This window comes from Thunnus thynnus, chromosome 15, assembly GCF_963924715.1.
Source record: "Thunnus thynnus chromosome 15, fThuThy2.1, whole genome shotgun sequence".
Classification (NCBI taxonomy): domain Eukaryota; kingdom Metazoa; phylum Chordata; class Actinopteri; order Scombriformes; family Scombridae; genus Thunnus; species Thunnus thynnus.
Genome location: NC_089531.1, coordinates 29,621,822 through 29,628,188, shown reverse-complemented (window position 1 = coordinate 29,628,188; position 6,367 = coordinate 29,621,822). Strand labels below are relative to the sequence as shown.

The 6,367-nt window shown below is 41.6% G+C and overlaps 3 non-coding genes across 3 annotated transcripts; all 3 read right to left on the bottom strand.

The window, feature by feature from the left end:
* Nucleotides 1–899: 899 nt before the first annotated feature.
* On the bottom strand, nucleotides 900–1,037 carry LOC137199115 (small nucleolar RNA SNORA8). Its single transcript, XR_010931730.1, has one exon. It is a non-coding gene; the product is annotated as a small nucleolar RNA SNORA8 (small nucleolar RNA).
* A 383-nt stretch (nucleotides 1,038–1,420) lies between these two features.
* On the bottom strand, nucleotides 1,421–1,554 carry LOC137199120 (small nucleolar RNA SNORA18). Its single transcript, XR_010931736.1, has one exon. It is a non-coding gene; the product is annotated as a small nucleolar RNA SNORA18 (small nucleolar RNA).
* A 504-nt stretch (nucleotides 1,555–2,058) lies between these two features.
* LOC137199114 (small nucleolar RNA SNORA8) lies at nucleotides 2,059–2,196 on the bottom strand. The gene has a single exon (XR_010931729.1). It is a non-coding gene; the product is annotated as a small nucleolar RNA SNORA8 (small nucleolar RNA).
* Nucleotides 2,197–6,367: the final 4,171 nt, after the last annotated feature.

Sequence of the window (6,367 nt, the reverse complement as noted above, 5' to 3'; positions counted from 1 at the left end):
CACAGATGATCAAATATTAGGTTGATAAAAGTATTGTAAAACTGGCAACAGAAGCAAAAGACAGGTCATGTTCCCTGCAGGTCTTCTTCAGCAGGCTGCTAAAGAAACCCGCTGGGATGGGTTTTATTTTCTGGTCAATTCCACAGCAAGTCAGGAACAGAGATGCCTGAAAGCCTTGGTATATGACCAAACACAAAGCAGAGGAGGCAGTGGTGGATACTCACAGTGAAGGGCTGCTGACAGTCCTCATGGATGTCTCCAGGATGGTTCAGCAATCTGAAAGCAGTTTATTCATTCAATCACTGAAGTATATCTTATACATTTCATATTTCCTTGATCTTCACAAACACTCAGGTGAAACATCAGTTCCATTTCCTAGATTATAACTGTTATTGTAGGTCTAAATAACAAAGAAACTTCTGCACATCTTCATTCATCAGAAGGATTCTTGTTATATAAAATACTGACTTGACCTGTGATGATTAATATAAAACAAAAAATGTTACAAGCTTGACATTAATGCTCACCTGTGTTACATCAGGCTGGATGGAGGCTGGGTAAAGGAGGCACTGCTCTGCTGCACAAACCTGCAGAACAAGAATCAGGATTTAAAATCAGAAACGTGTTGATGACAAGCACATGCACTTTCATTAGTGTACCATGTCATTCATGTGATCATTTTCCACACACATCACAGCCACATTCAACCAAAAGTGGGTATACTTTGATATAAAACCTAATGTAGAAAGAATCATCATAAAGCTAAAAATGTGAAGTGAGCAATTTCACAGCAAGAAATTAAAATCTGGATGTTTGTAGAAGCAGCCTGTTCTTTAGTCAGCTCCTGTGGAGCAGCCAGCAGGCTCAGGACTACATGAACATGTTTTCTTAGAGGATCGGTGTGTTTCAACAGATATACCAGGACTCCACACACATGCAGCAAGGAGACCAACGATGCCACATGTTGAGATTCTCTAGCACTGACTTATGAACAAACCAGCTGACGATCCAGCTGGCTGCAGATACCATACAGTGCTGTTACTGTTAACATCCAGTCATTCACACAGAAAGACAAACCCACTCACCACTGTTAGAAGTCCATAAGACTCATGATTCTGTCATCAGCGTGACCTGAAGAGAGAATGACAACTTTCAGTCAAGTGCCAACAAATGACATGACAGTCACATGATGGTGTAAAATAACTTTTAAAAGCACAACTTTAATAGCAAAAAGTCAACTGCTGTTCACACAAAGTGAAACCTGACTTCACTCATACATCTTCTGTTCATTCTGCACCAGAGTCGAGCTTCCTGTGGCTCAGATGTCTGATGAAGAGTTATTTGTCAGACACCAGTGTTGTCATGGTACATTACTGTGGAGCACTGCCTGCTACTACTCAAACAGTGTCCACAGGTCAGCGTATGTTCTGCAGTAATATCCCACAGGGCTCATGGCAGTGAACATGTGGGTAAAGCGAAACTACAGATTTGCTCTCTGAGGCATTTCCAACGACATGACCCTACAGATCAAGGTCTGTCGGGATAGACCTCAGTTTTCACCAAATCATTTCTTTCACTTTGACACTCACCTCTTATTGTTGAATCCCTGCTGAAGCCTTGGGATAAGGAGGCTCTTACTGCAGTGCAAACCTGCAGGAAGTAGAGGCAGGACGGTAAGAAATCCGTTTACAGCCTCACATACATTAAGAATAATCAGTCAGTTCCACACAGCCAGGTGTACAGAGAAAAATAAAAGCACTGCATCAGACAGTACTCAGCATCCCCCCCAGTTTATTTAACTGGAATCAGTATTGGGAGACCAGATGAGAAGTGTGTATCCCTGATGTTTCCTTTGACTGCCTGCACTTTACACAGTACAACTTCTGCTTTGAGTCAACACTACAAACAATTAAGAGTCCTAATTTAAAAGATGGATGAACTGCTCCTACAGTAACATATCTGCTCTACACATCACTTTTAATAACTATAGACAATTAAAAAAAAAAGAAAAAAAGAGTGGTTTCAAATCCATGATCAACCTGTTTTCTTGGAGGATCGGTGTGTTTCAACAGATATACCAGGACTCCACACACATGCAGCAAGGAGACCAACGATGCCACATGTTGAGATTCTCTAGCACTGACTTATGAACAAACCAGCTGACGATCCAGCTGGCTGCAGATACCATACAGTGCTGTTACTAGTCTGTCTCTAGTTTATGCTAATCCACTGAGTGTCCTGTACAATGTCACTGCTGATTGTGGTTTGTTTTCCTCCTAGTATCTCAGCTCTATCCATTTATAGCAGCCACCTGTTGGTTTGTTTTGGCACTTGGTGGGGGTGGTGGGTGTCATGGGAAACAGTGATGTCAATACACACCCTTTGTACTTCCATGCTGTTGCCTCAGTGCAGAGAGGCGAGGAGGGGAGGCTGCAGCAGAAACCTGTAGGATGAAGAGGCAGGATGAAGGATATGTTTCCAGGAGCATCAGCACATTCAGATCTCAGAGTCATACGTTGTTCAGAGAGGCAGCTGTCACTCACAGTTTCAGAGCAGTTGAACATATTTAGCCAATCATCATAACAAGTCACTAGTGGATGTATTCTGTAGCACAACTTACCCTGCTGGCTGGTGGTCTGCTCCTGCTCCTGCACCTGCCACAGACACAACACTGTTAAAATCCACCGGCATTAGCAAACATTAACAAGCTGTCAAAGAAGCAGCTGTCACTTCTCATCAGTAACACTGCTGCAGAGAGTGAACAGCAGTGGGTTGCAAGAGAATTAATTGCTCTTTGCACTGTATGGAGCTCTACGGCCCACCTGACAGGACCAGAGCTCATACTGTGCCAACAAACATTTTACACTTAAACATAATGTGTAGTCATTGTCAGAGTTCTGGTTGTGTTTCCACTGTACTGCCTGCAATTTATAAACAGAGGATGTGTTTAAATAGAAGTATGTTTCAATATACAGGTGATATTCTGATTCTTTCGTTTTGCATTTCTTTCATTAGCCATTTTATGTGCAGTGTTGGGAGAACATTACTTTTTCTATTATATTTCCCAGGAATGTTTGGGTAGCATCAGGATTTTCAAAATCATGTAATCATAATAAGATTTAAAAAGAAAAGAAAAACAAAAAAAAAAACAAAAAAAAACAAACCCCACAAACACTCAAGTATTGTGCTGTATCCAGCAGATGTTACTGAGTGTAAGATGCTTCTTACTGACAGTAGAGTTAAAGGTAAACTGGATAAATCAACTTCTGAATGAAGATATTTTTGGGCAGCAGCAGTGTCAGTGTGATTGCACAGATGCATGCAGATCATTTAATAAGACTTAGCATTAAAACGGTAATTAGTTCATTTGTCTATTAAAAGCTTACTTTAGTTTTAATCAAGTTTGTCATGAAACTTAGAAAGAAAAAAAGGTTGTTGAGTATTTTTGATCTTAGTTGACAAACTAAGACATCAGCACACACTTAACATGCTATCATTCCAGCTGGAAACCTCCTTATCTTCATTGGAATGACATGGTAGGCAATTAGAGCAAACACACCCACAACACTGACAGTGGCTTCACATCAACTCTGTACAGCAGAGTGTTGATGGCGATGTGTCCATCTTTACTCAGGAGAACTCTGTGCTGCACACCAGTCTCCAGGCTAACTCATTCTAAGCAGAGAGGCTTGATTTTATTTCTTCCAGTGAATACAGTAAGACTCATTACCAAGATGACAAATACTAACCTTATGTCCCAGAGGGGCAGCACATACTGCAAGGGCTCTTCCACATCACACTCCCAGCAATGAGGTCATCACCTACAAAAGAGAGATTGGGTTTCATTTCTCTCAATATGCCACTGAAGCACCTTTTAGCCAAGCTAGTAACTAAATATGTATAGGGTACCTCATGCATATTGCATTTTATGTATAATACACTGTTGTCAAGGCAAAACATTAAAACCAACAGACAGGTGAGTGTGCCAGGCCTCATTGTCACCGTTCAGCAACCATCAGTGCAGAGGTGAAAGCAAAACCTGATGTTCTGTAGCCACTGCTGGCCTGGGATCAGCCCACTGAACAGGACAACCCCACTGATTAGTCTGAACTGTGGCACTGAAGTGGATGATTCAAGTTATGGGTTATTTCTTCCCTCCCCTCCCCCACAAGCAGTGATTTTATGAACATGGCAGGTCATTTGCTGTCACTCTGCATTTGTGTTTGCACTCTTCATCTTGACATTATTAATAGCACAATTGGCCCTAGCTTATTCCTTTCATTTATTCATGACTAAGATTTTCCCCACTGTCAAAATACACAAAAACTTGACAAACCTTATCAGCCAGTTGTAGATACTTGCTGCTGGTTTGAGCAGCTTTATAAAACCCATTTCTCAGGTGATTCTCCATTTCTTGACCAAACGACGTGGCAACAAGGGTAGCAGCTGCTTTCTTCGTCCAACTGCCATCTATAATCAAAGAAAACAGAAACTTAATTCCCTCTGATGTACTCAAGGCAAAATCTCAAATGTTATTACAAGTATATAGGAGGCGCTAATTGTGGCTACGGCAGCTTCTGTGTGTAATTTGTGTTGCTAGTAAATTAATGTCTTCAGCATATCAAGTTTCAGGCGGTGCACAGAATAGGGTCTTGCATAAGTCAAATATGTGCCCATTAAGCCTTTTCCCCGCTTTATTGGACAGAAACTTACTCAAAATAATGGGAGTGTTAGTAGTTGACCAGAAACGAGTGCACAACGCACTGAAGACACGACTAGCCTACTACATAGCCATGTTAGCATCGAGCTAACTGTTAGCTACAGTCACCGCGCCACACGAGGACAATGTGGCGCTCAACATTTGGAGACGTCACGTTTCAACTTTCGGATAAATTCACACGTGCTGAACCACGGTGCTCGTGTGTGGAAGTTATGTCATTCGTCATTCCACATATGTTCAAGATCTAGTAACTAACTCAAGAAACTTACCTGTTCTGCGCGCTCTCTTCCAGAAGCCTTCGCGCTACCAAGGACAACGTCGGAAAGAACTCTGACTGTTCTGCGAAATAATTTATAGATTGCGTTACGACAATCCCAACTGCTTTTCGACAGCTCCACTGTGCGTTCATGAAAACTCGGAAATCCCACTTCCCATTGAAACACTTTTTTTTACCTGCCTTATGTCAAGTAGTCCATGTCAAAATGATCTCTTGCTCATATTCACGCACTTTTCTTAATGTATTTGTCTTTGGATACGTCCCTGTCACACATGTTGTTATTTAAGGAGATTCTGAGTTTTGTATTGTATGTTAGTGGCATACACAGCACACGGCTGTCCATGGCAAAGACGAAAGACGCACAGGGTACACTGGCGCAGTTTGCGAGATGCGGCTATTTCCCACCCTTAGTTTACCTTTACATTACATTGTATGCTTATCTGCACTACAGTGTTTCTGCTTTTTTGTTTGATGTAGAAGATTGTCACAGCCACTATTTTGTTAATAAGGTGAGTTAGAAAAGAAACGATTCAACGAGCCTAGAAACTAAATGATCTGCTGAAACGTCCTGACGCAGGATAAAAATACATGTCCAGACTAATTCCTGTAATTCTGTAATTTCCGGGTTCCGTCCTGTCACCAACTGGGCTATTGTCTCAAAATAGATGAAGCCCCGGACATGCACCCAGACCATGATGAAGATGACCCCGAAGCAAAAGATGCAGCTCTGAGTGCTTTTATATTTACACCTGCAGCTTGGGTTAACATATTCCTAATAAGTGATATAGTTGTTAAAGTAAGATTACATTATTAGCCATCACTAGCCTAGCTTTTGTCCAGTGTATTTTACATTAACTACGACAAATTGACGCGTGCTAAAACTGATCACTGGATTATTGTAGTTTGTGTAGTGTACTCCCATGTATTACCACTCAATGTCTACACTAGACTCTTCTGAGAGTTGTGGGTAGACAGATTTTCATTCACCAGATCATTCAGAGAGTATCTGTAAAATCGTGCCTGGTGAGGCACCAACACATTCTGTCTACTGACAATGTGCAATATCGATGGGGGTGATCCACACACTGAATGCTTGTTTAAAACAGCGTTGGGTAAGCCTCAATGCAAAGGCCCCAGACTCTCAAATCTGCCTCCTATTAAACACAAAGCAAGCCGAGTGTGTGCAGCTTCAAAGTGAAGACAAACAGATCAGCCTGGGTGTCAGAACATCCTTATCTTCATCTTTGAAGCTGTGATTTGTTGACTTGGATCAGAGCAGGAGAGAAAGTTACTCTTGCTATCATTTACTCCATAAAGTGAGGACCTCGTCTATCCATGTCCACTAGAGAAGGATCAAATTTGAGCTCATG